Below are 20,177 nucleotides of genomic sequence, written 5' to 3' on the forward strand. Positions count from 1 at the left end.
AGAAAATTACAACTCTGCTTTATCTAACTAGTTCTGTCATTTGAATTACAGTTCTGAGAGGACTGAAGGTCCAGGCAGTTTTTTTTTCTTTTTTTTCTGCCTTGTCTCCTTTTTCAATGCCCAGCACCACACAGATGAGGTGCTGTTGGTATCACCAGCCAGGAAGATGGACAAAAAAATTAAATAAGTCCTCTTATTTTCCAACTTGTATGATTAAAATAAGTAGATTTTCCATAGCACTTCCCTGCTCTTATGTAGGGAGATAGGCTGGCTGTGACTCAACTACATCTGTAAATAACAGTTTTATTCTAGAAAGAATATTATATACACCACAAATTATTGAATTTGTAGTTTTGTATTGGATATACTATATGTAGACCTCTACGTTAAGGACTTGTTCCAGCTAGATGATTGGTACATTTTATTGCTCTTTTATGACTGTATGTGCTTTGCATTATGCTATATATTTTTTTAAACCTTCCCATGTTTCACATGGACTGTGGGATAAAAGCCGACATCATCTATTACATGCTTAGAACAAGAGATTCAAATTAATTGTGAAAGTTCTGTTCACTTTTATGTCATTTAAATGTTACGTTAATAAACACACAAAGAATGTCCACCAAGATATGTAACAAGCACATGCTATATATTTTTCTGACAAAGATTCCCCCTTTCTTCAGTCCCTACGCACAGGGAGTTATTTTCTGTTGTCTGCTGACACTCTGCTAGCAATCTGTGGTATCTACCAAAGGTAACTAAGAACAAATTATTGCTAGTAGTTTTAAATTCATTTGGAAAAATGCAAGGATTTAGATCTGAGAAAGGCTCATCATAAATCTAAAACAGCAGATGGTTTGTAAAAATGACTGGTTGCTATGATCAAAACGTTTATCTCCTTTTTAAAATATAAAACAAAGCATCAAGCTTTTCAGTAACTGAAAATATATTTTCCCTGGCCAGCAGGAATGTAGATATATCAACTATACCCTCGTAAAAAGTCGATTAAAACATATTTGCTGTATTCTAGCAGTTATAAGTACTAGATTCCTTGTTTAATGAAACATATATCCAGGATGGAGAGATTCAAATAGTTTTACAATGAAACCACAGAGTAAGGATATATTTTCACTGCTAGGCACTTTCAGGGAGTATTTGTAGAGAATGAGTGTTTGCCAGGACTATCTGGAAAAACAAAAGACAAAAAAATAGCAGTTAAGAAAGAGTATTATTTTCACTAAAAAGCAGACCATTTTTCATTCCGGGAAAGGTGTATGACAAGTCGGTGAAGAAGCACATCTCATGTTGTCTATCTTCTGTTAGCAGACAAGATTCCCCACAACAGCTTCAGCTTTGTAAGATCACTGAAATTGACTGGTTTTAGCTATTACTTTCTTTCCTATTCCTTTAACAAAGATGCTTTTCCTCTTTCTCTTAAAATAATTTTATTTCTTTATACTGTGCAGGTTATATTCATTAGATGAATATATAGAGTTATCTAAGCACTTTGAAAGATGTTCTTCGATATGTAGGTCAATCAAAAATCACTCTCTGATACCCTGTTCCCACTCTTCAAGTATACTCTCTTTTTTATTTGTATGTAAATAACAACTTATTATAGCCATTATCATACAAGAAAAATATTTAATGTCACTGTAGTCTTCTTTTTCATAAGTACCGCACGTCAGAATATACTAATTTATCCTTCTATCCCTCATCCCACACTAGTTTTCTTAAGGAAAACTAATTGGACTGTTAGATAGCTTTGACACTGAAATACAACAACTAAACAGTTTCTGGATTTTCCTCGGTCAGCAATTTGCAAACACCTTGCAGAACTTGCCTAAAATGCTCTGTTTCCCTGTTGGCCTGAGGAAAGTAAGCAGAAGTACGTGTGTATTTAATATTTCTTCCATTCAGAAACTCTCCAGATTCCATGAATTTGAGCTGGTGCCTGTTGTCAGGGATTAATTCTCTCTGGCTTTCTTCATGACTGAAAAGAATTAACAAAAATTTTATTAGTCTTGTAGGAGTATCTTGGGAAATAAAAATTAATGTGGGCTTTTCGATGAGATAATCAGTTCTACTGCAATGTTATCAGTGCTACATGTAAAGTAATCTCCTGAATTTCTACATAAAGTAATTTGATAGTCACTACAGTGTTTTGACATATATTATACAAGTGATGTTGTATGCTGTTCTAATTTGAAAGCCTATCTCCAGATATGAATGGAGATTTGTGTGATTACTTGCAAGTACATCATTTATGACAAGACTGGCAGGCTTGTGGTTTTACAAGAACAATAGAACACTGGGTACAATCTCAGTCATACATTCTGAAGTCAATGACAGCCACATGCTATAGATGAACAACCTTTGCATTTTCCAAATATTTTTCCAACACCTTAAGTTCACATTCCATCTAAGGACACATTCAACAAGATGATGTACATTGACGGTGTCCTGTTACGGTAGTACTCATTTCAGTATCATGTCCCAGACAGATGTTATACTTGACAATGTACCTGAAGCATGCTTCCTTACTATGTTTTCCTGTCTCTTACAATGCTCAAAATTTACAGATGACAAGTGCATAAATTGGTACGGAAGGGAAATATTGCTTAATGGCATCTTTTTGGTTAAAGGCAATGGTATCTGTGAAGAATATATCACAATGGGTTACATCCTTGGAACTTGCCATAGTTTCACCCTGTGTTATCACTTCTAGAGAGAAACACTGTCTGATAAACATGAAGTTAACTTTCAGAAAATGAAGCTAGTTAAACAAGACCTAACTGAAGTTAGAAAATGGATTTCACTTTAGGTCAAATTAGAATGGAACTATTTCATTCTCCTAGATGAACAGAATGCTTCTTACTGCCAATAAAAAATATATATTTTGGTGCTAGAGAACTGTTGAAACAGAAATGTATTTTCAACTCATCTTGGTGGAGCTGCAGATACTGCATCAAGTTCACATTGAGATTTGTGTGTAGTTTTTAGTGCAAGACAGAGTAGGAAAGCCAGAGACTTCATTCTTAATAAAACACTTGGTAATGTTTCTTTACAAAAGAGAAATCCGTCTTCACAAAATTCAAGCTCACTGAAGCAATAAAATAGCTAAAAATAAGCTTAATGTCAACAATAAATTCATCTCCCGGAAATGGTAGCGTTTCATCGACTGCCTCTCTGAGTGCCTGGTATAACTGTTTCTCTGAGATTACATGGACCCTATAAATTTTTATTACTTTTTTTAAAAATTGAACTGGCTTCAGAACTTACACCAAGCATTAACTAAAGTCATAGTCCTTGTATATACCTTATATACAACACAAAGTGAGGCTAACCCTTCCTGGGATTTAATGCACTCCTCATACGGCACTGAAGCCTAAAGTTGCCAAGATTTTATTTCTGAGAAGTCTCAAACTCACCTTTCCATTTTTCTGTAGTGGACAATTGTCATCATTGCTGCTTGGTAACAAGTATCCATAAATCTAATCCACTTAATAAAGTCAACTGGAGTTGATGTTTCTTACAGGTGCAACACAGGAGCTGTAACTCATTAAAGGTGATGACAGTTGTTGCCCTAAGCTGTTGTTATACCTCTGTGATCCTGGCTATTTCAGCAGCTAAGCCAGTTTTCAACAGTTTAGTAACGTGATACATGACCAATATTGCAAACTGCTTTATGGATATCACAGCTACTTGAAATGCCTAGAGTTCTATATAATTTCAGTTTCTGATCCTGGCCCATGTAAAATAATGACTTTAATTTGGATTAGTCCAGGACAGTTTCCCTGTCATCTGGTACAGTCACATCTATAGAGGGACCTCAGCAGATGCTGTTGTATACAGTTAACTCCGTCATTTGGTCTTTAGGATACACTCTCAGTTCCTGATAGCTGAGTATATTTCCTGACACATACCATGTTATGGCTTCTAACCTGCATATCATATGGCTATTCCTGAGTGCTGAGCAGTACTGAGTAAAGAAAAAGTGTCCCCACTATAAATCAGAATTTTCCACAGACAATACCAGATGGATGCTGCCCTCTTATGGTTAGTGCTGGAGACAGAATATCAGTCTCAGCCCAAACACTGGAACCTTCCTTAGTCTGAACAAGTACAACCATTTCTATATTTTTAAGATCCTGTCATCTAATAGAATAATCTTTAATGCATATATAGGTGAAAAACATAATGGATGTCAAATCCCTTTTAAAGGCACAAGATAGGCACAAGATGCTGTCTGAATACTGCCGGTTACCAGGGATGCATGTTCATCCCAACGAAATTTCCATGTGAATGAGCTAGATAGTCTATGGGGCCGGATGGGATTCACCCAAGGCTATTGAAGGAGCTGGCAGATGTGCTGGCCAAACCCCTTTCCATCATCTTCCAACAGTCCTGGAAGACTGGGGAAGTTCCACTGGACTGGAGGCTGGCTGATCACAGAATCACAGAATAACCAGGTTGGAAGAGACCCACCGGATCATCGAGTCCAACCGTTCCTATCAAACACTAAACCATATCCCTCAGCACCTCATCCACCCGTGCCTTAAACACCTCCAGGGAAGGTGAATCAACCACCTCCCTGGGCAGCCTGTTCCAGTGCCCAATGACCCTTTCTGTAAAGAATTTTTTCCTAATGTCTAGCCTAAACCTCCCCTGGCTGAGTTTGAGGCCATTCCCTCTTGTCCTGTCCCCTGTCACTTGGGAGAAGAGGCCAGCACCCTCCTCTCTACAACCTCCTTTCAGGTACTTGTAGAGCGCAATGAGGTCTCCCCTCAGCCTCCTCTTCTTCAGGCTAAACAACCCCAGCTCTCTTAGCCGCTCCTCATAAGGCCTGTTCTCCAGCCCCTTCACCAGCTTTGTTGCTCTTCTCTGGACTCGTTCCAGAGCCTCAACATCCTTCTTATGGTGAGGGGCCCAGAACTGAACACAGGATTCGAGGAGCGGTCTCACCAGTGCCGAGTACAGAGGGAGGATGTTGTGCCCTTCTACAAGAAGGGTCGCAGGGAGGACCCAGGAAACTACAGACCTGTCAGTCTGACCTCAGTGCCAGGGAAAGTCATGGAGCAGGTGATCTTGAGTGCTATCATGAAGCACATGCAAGAGAACCGGGTGGTCAGGCCCAGTCAATATGGGTTCACAAAAGGCAGGTCTTGCTGAACTAACCTGATCGCCTTCTGTGACAAGGTGACTCGGCTGCTGGATGAGGGAAAGGCTGTGGATGTGGTCTTCCTGGACTTCAGCAAAGCCTTTGACACAGTTTCTCACAGCGTTCTGCTTGAGAAACTGTCAGCCTCTGGCCTGGACAGGCGCACACTCTCCTGGGTGGAAAACTGGTTGGATGGCCGGGCCCAGAGAGTGGTGGGAAATGGTGTGAAGGCCAGTGACAAGTGGGGTTCCCCAGGGCTCAGTGCTGGGTCCAGCCCTGTTCAATGGCTTTATCAATGACCTGGATGAAGGCATCGAGTGCCTCCTTAGCAAGCTTGCAGATGATACTAAGCTGTGAGGATGCATGGATCTGCTGGAGGGTAGGGAGGCTCTGCAAAGGGATCTGAACAGACTGGACCGCTGGGCAGCGTCCAATGGCATGAGGTTTAACAACACCAAATGCCGCGTCCTGCACTTGGGGCGCAACAACCCTGTGCAGTGCTACAGACTAGGAGAAGTCTGTCTAGAAAGCTGCCTGGAGGAGAGGGACCTGGGGGTTTTGGTTGACAGCCGACTGAACATGAGGCAGCAGTGTGCCCAGGTGGCCAAGAAGGCCAATGGCATCTTGGCTTGGATCAGAAACGGCGTGACCAGCAGGTCCAGGGAGGTTATTCTCCCTCTGTACTCGGCACTGGTGAGACCGCTCCTCGAATCCTGTGTTCAGTTCTGGGTCCCTCACCATAAGAAGGATGTTGAGACTCTGGAGCGAGTCCAGAGAAGAGCAATGAAGCTGGTGAAGGGGCTGAAGAACAGGCCTTATGAGGAGCAGCTGAGAGAGCTGGGGTTGTTTAGCCTGGAGAAGAGGAGGCTGAGGGGAGACCTCATTGCTCTCTACAAGTACCTGAAAGGAGGTTGTAGAGAGGAGGGTGCTGGCCTCTTCTCCCAAGTGATGGGGGACAGGACAGAGGGAATGGCCTCAAGCTCCGCCAGGGGAGGTTTAGGCTGGACATTAGGAAAAAATTTTTCACAGAAAGGGTCATTGGGCACTGGAACAGGCTGCCCAGGGAGGTGGTTGATTCACCTTCCCTGGAGGTGTTTAAGGCACAGGTGGACGAGATGCTAAGGGGAATGGTTTAGTGATTGGTAGGAATGGTTGGACTCGATGATCCGGTGGGTCTCTTCCAACCTGGTTATTCTATGATTCTATATATAATGTCCTATATTAACGAGTTGGAATATTTTCTGCAGAACCAAACCCAAAATTTCCGGATGTAAATAGAACGTAATATTCCTCTTGTAGATTAGGCAAAATAGGAGCACCCCCACTTTGACTTCTCAGGAAAACCTGTTTTCTAGAAGAAAGAAATGGAATACAGCGGTGTTCCCTACTGCTCATACAGCTCTCCTGTTTTCATTCTGCTTCTTTGTTGCAAAAGCCAGCACATGTGTGGTCACTCCTAGGGTGTGCTTGGAAAGCACTGGAGCACAGATGCCAAACTCTTGAATGCATTTTTTACAGCATCAATATATGGGGCTGTGGCTGCCTTCCTGGCTAGCTTTGTGCTGCTGGCTGGCTATGCATTTGCCTTCCAAAACTACTGCAGGAGTTGCCAGCAGGACTGGTGTGAGGATTAGTCTGGTTCAGCTGCCCTTACCTCCAGGATGCCATGATCTTTCAATTTCCCTTTCACAAAGGGAAAGAACAAGATTCTGGAAGCATTTTTTAGAGATCATTTTACAAGTGGCTTTTGCGGTGAAGGAAAAGGAAGTGCTGTATTAATCTGAACTGTTAGAATACACACAGCAAATAACCCTTGTGCAAATTCTGTTCATACATTTTGAACAGGCCACAGATTGATCAAGTTTCTTCCTCAGCTTGCTCATAGCTAAATGGCAGAGCCATATTACTTTACATATTCTTGAAGACTAGGTATCTTGAATATTTTTAATTTGGCAACAGGCAAAATAACATATTTACGACTTTAAAAACAAGAACAAGTAAGAACAAGTCATATTGTTCGGTTTATGACTAAAGCAAGAATAGTGAGAAAAATACAAAAAACAACTGAGATAGGGACCCTGTTTGCCTCTTGAACAAATGTACCAATCCAAACTTCCTCCTTAGTCTTTCATATGCATCAGATAATGGTGAGAGAGAAAGAATATAAAGATCTGTCTGGCAAATATCATAACCCAAAAGCAGGATAAAGGTATTGAAAGACACCAAAGTGACACCTATTTCTTTTCATCTTGGCTGTAGGACAGGTGTGTGCATGATGTACATCCTGAAAATAGGCTGGTAAACAGTACATACCCACTACATTTCTGGAGGTCTGAAAGGCAGTGTAGCTTACTGAGGCAAAAGCCAATATAATGTTCCTTAGGGGATGGTACAGTCCTGCACTGCCTGAATACAGGGCTATGCTTACAAGCTGCGAGAGAATCCATCGTGTGTTCATTCCAGTATCTTTAGCTTCCAGCTAAGACGTATCTTTGCTATTAATTTCCTTAAGAACATCCATTACTGAGCACAGGCATGGGCTGCAGAGGTGAATACCCCATCTCTCTCTTTGTGCTTTGAAAAGTTCTTACACAAATGGTGGCTCCAGTCCTTTTTGGAGTACTGCATGGGGTACTCTAGTCTCGAATGAGAAGTCCCCCAGGGAAAGTAGAAGTGCTTCTGATTCCTATTTACAAGAAGTGAGTAATAAGGATGGGATTTGAACACATGCAAGCCACATGAACCCATTTATTGATAGTGGGTACTATGTTCAGAATTAGAGGAGGCCTACTTCCAGCCAGGTGGAAGAGAAAGGAGTTTGGTTTCACTGCACTGTGTGGATTTGATAGCCTTGCATATTTAAAAAAACCCCACAACCTGGTAACTGTTTATATCAGTTACTGGTAAGGCATAGTGCAAGGAAAGCCTCAATCAAGAAAAGGACTGGCTCTTACAAATTAAAACAAGTGAGTAGTTGAGGAAACTAGATCTTAGACAATCACTTTCTCATGTGCTTTCCTTAATGGAGAGCTGAATTCTCAGCATCTAACTGCATCGATGCCTGCACTCAGATGGAGCTGAAAAGTTGATTCCCTGTGCAGTTGCCTGAAGATTTAAACCTTTAGGGATGGCAGTTATCACTGAAGGCCTTTTTTGTACTGCAGCTTAATAAAGGATCTGAACAATGACATTATTTTAGGATACACATGTGAAATACAGCACAATGTGGTGATATGCAAACTTGCTCAAATGTAACTAGTTAGAAAATAAATGGCCCAATGCACCCAGTCTGAGCTAATTAGCTCTCTAGATTGATTAGCTTTGGATTAGTTTCACCAGTCTAACATGATCATGCTGCTTCCCGGAGTCCAAAGTGGTTTGCTTGATGCTGCACTGCAGCAGTTAAGAGTTCTGTTAGATGTTGTATGCACCATGATTGTTAGATGGGATACATGTGCCAACAGTCAGTGTTCCAATTAGCAGCCAGAGGCTAAAATGTTCTGACACTGCACTGGCTGCAAGTGGCATTATTCAAATCTTATGGGAGAAAGCAGCACACTATTTCTTCCACAAACTAGAGCACACGGTTAGCATTTCTGCTTCCAACACCTAGACCTAGTCCTGTAATCTAATAGTACCTCTATTCCACAGTCAATAATTGTACATAAGCTATGTGTATGAAAACAGCTGGAAAAAGTGTTAACAGCCCATAACGTAAAAAGCCCTCAAGGCTTTTACCAGGTATTTCCCTATCTTATTGTAATCCCTACTTCCCTACCCTAATGCACAGCCCCTGTGGAGACAAAACATACGTAGTTATTAAAAGATTTATTCACAAGTTGTTTTCTGGTAGCTTCAAAGTTGTTTGAATGATCTCTCATGGCAGAGATCACAAGTGATGCTAAGACAACTTAATTTCATTGACATTTTTGTTGTCTGTTTGTTTTCTAAACAAAAGAAGACAAGAATCTACCTAGTGGTCCTTCCCCTCTTCTCCCAAAAGATGCAGGATATGAGAGCATACCTGATTCACACTGCTTACATGGGCTGCCCCAAGCTGCTCCTAAGGTAGCACAGCATTCAGATTTCAGTGTAGCACCATTGATGTTGACTTCACAGCGACCGTCTTGGATGTTAAGCCAGCAAGTCCCTTTCAGGCTATCTGCAGTGGAAAAGAAAACAATACAGATCTGTCACAGCAGAAAGCTGGCATGCCATCTTCATGCTGCTAGCAGACAGAGAACCAAGGGAGCACAGGTTCTCTTTTAAAAGAAAACCTTCCAGCAGAGTAATTTTGTACACATTTTTGTTTAGAAGAGGTGGAAAGGAACAGTACTTTCACTAGAAGCGAGCAACAGAGCACACTGCTTGAGGTATTTTATAGTCCAGATCCCACAGCTAGCAGAGTTTTTCCAGGTACTACAGGGATTTACTTTTTTATTTTCTCTGGTTACTGACTGGTCTACAATAGCCAAGTTACAAACGCAGGAATCATAACCAGGGACATCCCCTTCCAGCTGACTGCCTGAACCACTGTTATGAAATCCAGGTGCTCTTGCCTCTCTCACGCTTGGTGAACCTTCAAGGTTGTTGGGAAGGAAAAAGAGATAAAAAAGTGGGGCACAGGAGTATGCTATAGTCTCTTAGGAATTTGGTTTTGCTGGTGTGCTAGCTATGCTTTGAACATGCCTGTGAGATTATACTCCACTCTCTGCTCCTGAGGGATCAGCCCCAGCACACTCCACTCCTGAATCATGAATTGGAACCGATAAACCTGACGAGCTCATGGCAAAACCATCTCAGGAAGTGCCCAGCTACCTCAGGCAGCACCTCCTGACTGCTGCCCAGCCTAGAGAGCCACTGAGCAGAGCAGAGATTTTCCACCTCAACTGCTCTCTCTCCTGCCTGAAATCCTCTGAAATTCTCTTCTAGGTATCCAAATCTTCAGGTCTCAAAATTCTCTCTTTCTGTACTCATGCCATTTTTTTTTTAAAAACAGCAGTTAGATCCTGAATCATTTACAAACCTTAAAAGTTGTGTGTACAGCAACCTTGTAGAACAAAAATCTCTTGAAGCAGACAATAACCTTTGTGATCAGATAGCAAAAATGGTCTGTATAGATCTAACCCAGACTGGAAGGTTAGCCTGGATAGAGTTTAAATGCATACTCAGAGCTCAAAGCAAAGCAAGTGGCCCAGATGAATTTAATTACTAAGGAAAGGGGAATTGGATTTGGTTTTAAGATTGATGTATATTATATGGACAAAAAGCCAGACTATTTATTAGGTGTTGTTGATCAGTGCTACTAACACCTTATATTTAGGAGCAAAGTTTTTAGGATAGAATCATTGTTTATTTTTTTTCAAAGAACTTCAAGTTTTCTACAAAATAGACAAGTTATAAAATCATAGACTTGTTGAATCATAGGATGGCCTGACTTTGAAGGAACCCACAAGGATCATCAACTCCTGCTCCTGTCCCTGCACCAGACAACCCCAACATACACACTGTGTGTCTGAGGACATTGTCCAAATGCTTCTTGAATATCGTCAGGTTTGGTATCATGAGTGCTTCCCTGGAAAGCCTGTTCCAGTGCTCCACCACCCTCTAGGTGAAGAACATTATCCTAATATCCAACCTAAACCTCCTCTGGCACATCTTCCTGTCATTCCCTTGGGTTCTATCATTGGTCACCAGAGAGAAGAAATCAGTGCTTGCTCCTTCTCCTTCCCTTGTGAGGAAGCAGCAAACTGTAATGAGGTCTCCCCTCAGTCTCCTCTTCTCCAGGCTGAACAGACCAAGTGACTTTAGCCACTCCTCATACAGCTTCCCCTCTAAATTCTTCACCACCTTTGTAGCCCTGCCCTGGACACTCTCCAGAGCTTTATAACCTTTTTATACTCTGGCACCCAAAACTGCACAGAGTACTCAAGGTGGGGCTGCACCAGTGTGGAGTAGAGTGGGACAATCACCTCCCTTGATCAGCAAACAATGCTGTGCTTGATGTACCCCAGGACACGGTTGGCCCTCTTGGCTGCCAGGGCACTGCTGGCTCATGTTCAACTTGCTTTCAACCAGAACTCCTAGATCCCTATCTGCAGGGCTGCTCTCCAGCCTCTCACTCCCCAGTCTGTAGGTATATACAGGGTTGCTGTGTCACAGGTGCAAAATCCAGCAATTGCCCTTGTTGAACTTCATGGTGATTGACCAGCTCTCAAATTTGTCCAGATCCCTCTGCAGGGCCTCTCTACCCTCAAAAGTGCCAACAGCACTTGTGTCACCTGCAGACTTCATTATCAAACCTTCAAGTCCTGCATCCAGGTAATTTATGAAGACATTAAAGAGTACTGGCCCTAAGATAGATCCCTGTGGAGCCCTGCTAGTAACTTGTAGCCAGTCCGATATAACCCCATCAATTATGACTCTTTGAGCCCGATCCATAAGCCAATTGCTCACCCATTGTATTTGTGCTTATCCAGTTGAATGCTGTACATTTTGTTTACGGCAAATGACTTAGTAGCGTCCCTTAGTTCCTTAAAGAATGACTCATCACTGTTATCATCCTGTTTGGGTGGTCTATTGCAGACTCCCACCATGACACCTGTTTTAATTGTTTGTCCCGTAGCCCTTACCCAGAGGCTCTAAATTATGCCGCTGCCAATGCAAGCTCATGCATTCCAGTTCTTCCACTACATATAATGCCACTGTCCTGTTTTGCCTGCCCTGTCTATCCCTCCTGAAGAGCTTGTAACCATCCATCATTGCACACCAGTCACAGGACTCATCCCACCAGGTTTCACCTACGCCAATAATGCTGTATCTTCGGGACCGGGCCAAAGCTTCCAGCTCCTCTTGCTTATTCCTCATGCAGCATGCATTCATATAGAAACACTTCAAATGTGGTTCATTGTGTCCATTTCCTCATGGAGCAGACTGATTCTTATTAGGAGGCAGCTCCTCAGGTTTTGGCATGCGTTCCCATTGCTCATCTCTGACCAGCCTGCAATTGTCCCTTTCCCTCTTTAAATCTAGTTTAAAGCCCGATCAATCAGCCCTGACACCTCTTGAGCAAAAACCCTTTACCTCTTCTGTGAGAGGTGCATGCCATCAGATGCCAGTAGACCTTATAATGAGTAGAACACAGAGATGGCCTTTGAGATGATATAGAACACAATCCTTTATCGGCTGAAGTAACAGGAAAAACATTCTCCCAAGAATGTGACTGGAATCAGCCCTAGATACTGAGCAACACACTTCTTGAACAGTTAAGTGTAAATCAGCTGTATTGTTTAGGTAAATGTTGCTCTTGAACATGTAGGCCACACTGAAACATAGGCACAAAACAATGAGGGATACAGAACAGGATAAAAGGCATCTTTCCCACACCTCGATCAGCTTTTAGCTGACAGTCAAGACTTGGTTTAACATGGTAAGACCAAAGAAGAAACCTGGACAGTCATTAGATGGGTCTGCTCTTAGCCAGTCACAGGATGGGCATGTCCCATATTAAGGCACCAACATGGGGAGAACAAATACAGGTTCTTTAGCTGCTCTTCTACACCACATCCAGCTTGCTGCACAGGTATAGATGTCTCTGCTTCATGTCCCAAAATGTAAACACTTCCATTGTTTTGTTCACTAGATGTTTCTTGAGCTCAATACCATTTATTTTTAGCAGCCAGCTTTAAAGCATGGAAAAAAACAAACTAATATCCCAACAATGATTTAAACTATATAAATTAGCAGGTGACTTTCCTCACACCAGCTGCATCTGCATTATCCTGCCAAAGCAGGAAGTTATTACCCAGCATCAAAGCATTCTTTCTGTTGCTTGCATCTCTGATTCTGACTTGAAGAAGAATATATGCATACTACAGGCAGATGGCAGCCTACTTATTGTGCACCGTATGAACTCCACAAATCTTGGCTCAAATGTGCATTAAAAGTATATACTAAGTGCATATTTCAAAAAGCATTAATGGCAGTATCCCTACAGTATGAGCAATTCGCAAACAGCAATGCACACTTGTACCACCAACAGATATATTTCAAAAACTATTCCACATTTTTCCTCTAAAACTGCAGCCTCAGTATTACCAAAACAGTCAATATGCAAGCAAAACAAATGCAAAATATGTCATTTTTTTTTTTGTGTGGAATGCTTTGATTGCAAGTGCTGAACTAACAAACCTCCTTTGCTGGAGGTCTGAACTTCACTTTGAGGGCAACTGTTGTGACTTGAATTCTGACTGTAATTTGAGCAGGTAACTTCTTCTGTGCCCTGGAAAGCTCACAGAAAGAGACAAATGGCTCACACCTGTGCCCAACTTCTACAGGTAATATGGATGCAAATGGCTCAAGACACCTGGTTCTTCAGGCTTGAGGCTGAGCAGACTGAGCAAGGGAACCAGAGGAACCAATAGACTGAAGTCTTCTGTCCACAAACCAAGTAAAGAACCTGCATCAGCCATATCACTTCTGCATATAAGATCAGGCTGACATGCTGTGTACAACCTGAGTCCACAGGACAGTGAAAATCAGCAATAAGACCAAGTAGCAACGAACACGCTGGAGCGACACATTGTACCAATAAAACTAACAGTAATGTTAAATTAATCCTTTCTTATTCTAATATAGTTGTCATGTGCTTTTACTTAAAAATTTGACATTAGCTTATTTTGATCAATCTTCCAAAGAACACAACACATTCCTAAACCCGTACACTACCTCAGCCATATATTTAAGTTTTGGCATTTGCTTTTCATAGCTGATGCTATAGGAATGCTTTACAGAAGCAATCGACTAAAAAAATTAGGGCAAATATATTCAATATACAAGTCTTTCACTGCAGCAGTAATGGGAAAAACCAACCTCTTCTACTCTAGAGAAAGAAAATGCAGGCATTCAATAAATGCATTGGTAAGTTTTGCACACCATAAGCTACTTGTAGCCTCCAGTCATAGAATCACAGAATCATAGAATAACCAGGTTGGAAGAGACCCACCGGATCATCGAGTCCAACCATTCCTATCAAACAGTAAACCATGCCCCTTAGCACCTCATCCACCCATGCCTTAAACACCTCCAGGGAAGGTGAATCAACCACCTCCCTGGGCAGCCTGTTCCAGTGCCCAGTGACCCTTTCTGTGAAGAATTTTTTCCTAATGTCCAGCCTAAACCTCCCCTGGCAGAGCTTGAGGCCATTCCCTCTTGTCCTGTCCCCTGTCACTTGGAAGAAGAGGCCAGCACCCTCCTCTCTACAACCTCCTTTCAGGTACTTGTAGAGAGCAATGAGGTCTCCCCTCAGCCTCCTCTTCTCCAGGCTAAACAACCCCAGCTCTCTCAGACGTTCCTCATAAGACCTGCTCTCCAGCCCCTTCACCAGCTTTGTTGCTCTTCTCTGGACTTGTTCCAGAGCCTCAACATCCTTCTTGTGGTAAGGGGCCCAGAACTGAACACAGTACGCGAGGAGCGGTCTCACCAGTGCCGAGTACAGAGGGAGAAGAACCTCCCTGGACCTGCTGGTCACGCTGTTTCTGATACAAGCCAAGATGCCATTGGCCTTCTTGGCCACCTGGGCACACTGCTGCCTCATGTTCAGTCGGCTGTCAACCAGCACCCCCAGGTCCCTCTCCTCCAGGCAGCTTTCTAGACAGACCTCTGCTAGTCTGTAGCACTGCACAGGGTTGTTGTGCCCCAAGTGCAGGACCCGGCATTTGGCGTTGTTAAACCTCATGCCATTGGTCTCAGCCCAGCAGTCCAGCCTGTTCAGATCCCTTTGCAGAGCCTCCCTACCCTCCAGCAGATCGACACTTCCACCCAGCTTAGTGTTGTCCGCAGACTTGCAAAGGGTGCACTCGATGCCTTCATCCAGGTCATTGATAAAGACATTGAACAGGGCTGGACCCAGCACTGAGCCCTGGGGAACCCCACTTGTCACTGGCCTCCAGCTGGATTTCACACCATTTCCCACCACTCTCTGGGCCCGGCCATCCAACCAGTTTTCCACCCAGGAGAGTGTGCGCCTGTCCAGGCCAGAGGCTGACAGTTTCTCAAGCAGAATGCTGTGAGAAACTGTGTCAAAGGCTTCGCTGAAGTCCAGGAAGACCACATCCACAGCCTTTCCCTCATCCAGCAGCCGAGTCACCTTGTCACAGAAGGCGATCAGGTTAGTTCAGCAAGACCTGCCTTTTGTGAACCCATATTGACTGGGCCTGACCACCCGGTTCTCCTGCGTGTGCTTCATGATAGCACTCAAGATCACCTGCTCCATGACTTTCCCTGGCACTGAGGTCAGACTGACAGGCCTGTAGTTTCCTGGGTCCTCCCTGCGACCCTACTTGTAGATGGGCACAACATCAGCCAGCCTCCAGTCCAGTGGGACTTCCCCAGTCTTCCAGGACTGTTGGAAGATGATGGAAAGGGGTATGGCCAGCACATCCGCCAGCTCCTTCAATACCCTTGGATGAATCCCATCCGGCCCCATAGACTTGTGGGTGTCTAGTTGGGCTAGCAAGGCTCTGACCACCTCCTCTTGGATCACGGGAGCCTCATTTTGCTCCTCTAGCTCCTGGGTTTGTACTTTACTCACTTTTCAATAATCCAGTCTCATCAACTGTAGTCCAATTCCAAGGGAAATTTTGCAAGGCAGAGAAACATAGAAAACCAAGCTCCAACAGCATAAATCTGGATGTCTTGCATCAGCTGTACTGATGATGCTTTTGTCCTAACACGATCTCACTGGTAGTACAGAAATTTCTTTCCGAGATTACTTTGCTTGATGCGAAAAATTAATGATTAGGCTCACAATACATGGATGGTTCCTATTATTCAGATTTTTTCTGACTGGTCACGTATTTTTTTGTCGTTCGCATTACATTCCAGGCCAAATGGGACCTCATACTGTAAACATTTCAATGGAAAGCAGTTGTGAAGAAAACCCAGAACACTGTAATAATCACGCCCTTAGTGAACTTGTAGCACCTCTGGACATGAGAACACAACAAGATTGACAATAAACCCTACAAAAAAGCACAGATTAGTGTGGCCATATGAAGAAATCAGCACAATGTAAAAAAGAACAAAAACAATGCTAAACTTTACTGGCCAGTGATGCTACAAGGAAATTGAAGAGAATGTTTAGGCACAAAAGTAATATTCACTTAAAAAATACGTTAAGGCATAGACAGATTCCATCATTAAATGGAAACTGGAGTCTTTGCATTCAATTTCCTATCTCAAGAAAATCTTGGCAAGTCAAGAAACTTGAACGAAAAACTCCAAGCTCATTTTAAATTAAAAAGAACATTTAAAATTAGTATCATCTAGTCATTAATGATACTCCAAGCCAATTTATCCCACATATCCTACAATGACTTCAATTATGTTACACAAATAAGATGAAACAATTGCAGCTTGCGATCACCTAACATGTACAGATGTTTGCAATCCTTTGAGTTTTCTTGGAAAGGCAAGAAAAAAAAACATCAATGAATGGCAATGAAAGATAAGGCCAATGACATCTTGCAGACAACTGTTGCTTCCAGCTCTGATAAAATCTGTGCAGTCAGTGCTCTGCTTTTTTTCAATGAAACAGAATCCTCAAGGGATGCTAGCATTATTTATTTATATACCTATACTCTGTGTGTGTCTGTGTCTGTCTGTGTGTGTCTGTGTCTGTCTGTGTGTGTGTGTGTGTGTGTGTGTGTCTGTGTGTATATATGTGTGTGTGTATACATTGCAGGGAGCTGGCCTCTTCTCCCAAGTGACAGGGGAGAGGACAAGAGGGAATGGCCTTAAGCTCCACCAGGGGAGGTTCAGGCTTGACATTAGGAAAAAAACCTTCTATGGAAAGGGTCATAGGGCACTGGAACAGGCTTCCCAGTTAATCAATATGATGCCACAATTTTTATGTTAGTTAGAAGGGAAAATAACAGGAGGAAATACCCACCGTGACATATCAGCCCTGTAGAGTCCAACTTGCTGCCAGGTGAACATTCACAACTGAAAGATCCAGGATGGTTCCTGCAGGCACCATTGACACACGGGCTGCTTTCACATTCGTTTATATCTATAATCCAGAAACAAAAGACATTGTTACAACTATGATGTGCTCCTGGAAACAGCATACAGCACAAATGCTACTGTGGACCATGATTTGCCAAGACTGATGGGTATATTTGTGTCCCTCACCTGCCTCATCCTCTCAGTATGAGACTCGAAACATATAGGGACAGGCAGGTACAACATGTGTGCTTGGGCAAGGTAGCACCTATTTTGACAATGTTAATTAAAATGCTCTTTTCTACAAAGACAGTGATTTCCATCTACTCAGACTATATAGCTTTCCAGCATCAATTACAACTGTCCTGTGAGAAAACAAAACTCTTTTTTCATAGAATGCAATGCATTTCCAGCCACAACATCCACTGCACAATCACAGGCCTCACTGTTTCTGTCACTTACAGCTCCATGAGGCTGTAGAATAATTAGGAAAACCCTGTCAGAAGCAAACTATTAGAATGCTGGCTGCAGTTCATTAGTTCTGGAAAGTGTTCTAGACATCAGAGTTGAATACTATAAATGGTACTTCCCTCTAGCCCCCAACTCCTTCTATTTATTAACCCTGTGAGTTTTTTAAGCCTGTTCACATGTCCAACTAGAAGCCCTGCAGACAGTATTCTTTGCCGATTTAAGTGAAATCAGTTTAAAGATTAAAACAATTCTAGCAAATATTTTCAAACCACTGTAATCTTTTGATTTGGGCCCTGAATCAAGCAATACATTCTAATCCAACTGGGCTACTTCTTTGGTGGGCCTGAAATAAAACTGTGCAGTGCTTGCTTATGTTTTCTAGTAGTGCTTAAGGAATAATGTCACATCCGTAAACTAAAATACCCTAACATAAATTCATTACACATTACTATGGAATCTAGTTAAGTGCTGGAAACACCAATAACATCAAGAGAACTTTTTCAAGGCGAACTAAAATACCTTTCTCATGTTTTAGAAGCCTGGAAAAAGGTACTATTTCCTATTTCATAGAATGGTTTGTGTTGGAAGGGACCTTAAAGATCATCTAGTTCCAATCCTCCCGGCCATGGGCAGGGAAGCCTTCCACTACATTAGGTTGCCCTTCTCTTCAGGTCTACTCTCAATGCATTCTCTGCCCAGACTATATTTGTGGCCTCATCCAGCTTGACTTTGAACACTTCCAGGGATGGAGCATCCATGACTTCTCTGGGCAACCTGTTCCAGTGCCTCACCACCCCCACAGCAAAGAAATTCTTCCTAATATCTAATCTAAATCTCCTCCCTTTCAGCTTAAAACCATTACTCCTTCTCCTACCACTACACTCTCTGATAAACAGCCTCTCCCCAGGATTCCTGTAGGCTTTCCCTTTAAGTACTGAAAGCCTGCTATAAGGTCTTCACAGACCCTTCCTTTCTCATCTCTAGGCTAAACAAGCCCATCTCTCTGAGGGTGTCCCTGTATGGGGGGTGTTCCAGCCCTCTGATCATCTTCATGGCCCTTATCTGGACTTGCTGTAGTGGATCTATGTCCTTACTGCGCTGAGGACTCCAGGGTTCAAGTAGCGCTCCAGAAAAGGTCTTATGAGAGCAGAGCAGGGGGGCAGAATTACCTCACTGGACCTGTTGCCCACACTTCTTTTGATGCAGCTCATGATATGGTTGGCTTTCTAAGCTGCAAGCGCACGTTGCAGCTCATGTTGAGCTTCTCATCAACCAACACCCCCAAGCCCTTTTCTTCAGGGCTCCTTTCAATCCATTCTCTAATCAGCCTATTTGTGCTTGGGATAACCCTGTCCCAGGTGCAGGACCTTGCACTTAGCCTTGTTGAACTTCACGAAATTCTAACAGGGCCACCTCTCAAGCCTGTCAAGGTCCCTATGGATGACATCCTTTCCCTCCAGTGTGATGACTATACCACAGAGCTGGGAGTCATGAGCAAACTTGCTGAAGGTTCCCTCAATCCCACCGTCTACATCAGCAAGAATGATGTTAAACACCACTGGTCCCTGTACCAACAGCGAGGAACGTCGTTAATCACCAGTCTCCTCTTGGACATTGATCCATCAACCACAACTCTTTCAGTGCAACCTCTGTCAGGTCTTCTCAGAAAAGAGAGTTTAGAGAAGGCAGTTATTCCACTGCAGAAGACCTGGCTGCCAAACTGGCATTACCTGTAAAGATAAAGGCAATCTCTTAGCTATCCTACATGGAAACCTCATTACAACTCAGATTGGGCTTGCTGCTCTTCCAAGGCCTTGGTGTATGGAGCTGAGCCACACCACAAGCAGGTCTCGGGAATTTAGATATATTCCCCTTGCCAGTTTACCATTCCCACCTGAGCCTCCAGGATGTAATGCAGTTGCCCAGCTTTTGGCTGCGAGCCTTGTAAACTCAAAACAAGTACCACCAGGACTGAAGTCCTCAAGAGGCAGGTGAAGCTGCAAGCAGAGGAATAACGTATCAGCAATCATAAGCAAGCCACTCTGCAATGTCTTAGAAATGGGCCCCAGCTAGTCACCCCTTTGAGAGAGGGAACCTTTTGGCTGAAGCAGAGTTACACAAGGCATAAACTTATTCATGTCGTCTTTCCCTAGTTGCAATATTCTTGAGCTGAGGAATAAAAGTCTGTCTGTCTTCATCTCTGCTGCCTCTGGCAGAATGTGTTCATGGAGAGCTCTGGTGAAAGGGGCTGAAACAACAGAGCTTTTGGGGTGGGAAATTTTGGTTGCTCCCCTAGAACTGACAGCTTCAATTTCCATGGGCACAGAAATCACTTTGTTTTCTTCTTTGTTCTGGTCTGCAGCCCAGTTCTTTGCCTGGCATAGTGCAGCTTCCCTGGTGTGGGCACTCTTACAGGGGGCCGTGACTCCCCCTGCTAAATCCAAAGCCTCTGTTGGAAATCAGGCTAGAGTGTCCATCCACATATTTCATCAGAACTAAGGGACACAAAACGAGATGGTATTTGGGGATGCGGGAGGCCCAA

Source organism: Phaenicophaeus curvirostris, chromosome Z (assembly GCF_032191515.1).
Source record: "Phaenicophaeus curvirostris isolate KB17595 chromosome Z, BPBGC_Pcur_1.0, whole genome shotgun sequence".
Taxonomy (NCBI): domain Eukaryota; kingdom Metazoa; phylum Chordata; class Aves; order Cuculiformes; family Cuculidae; genus Phaenicophaeus; species Phaenicophaeus curvirostris.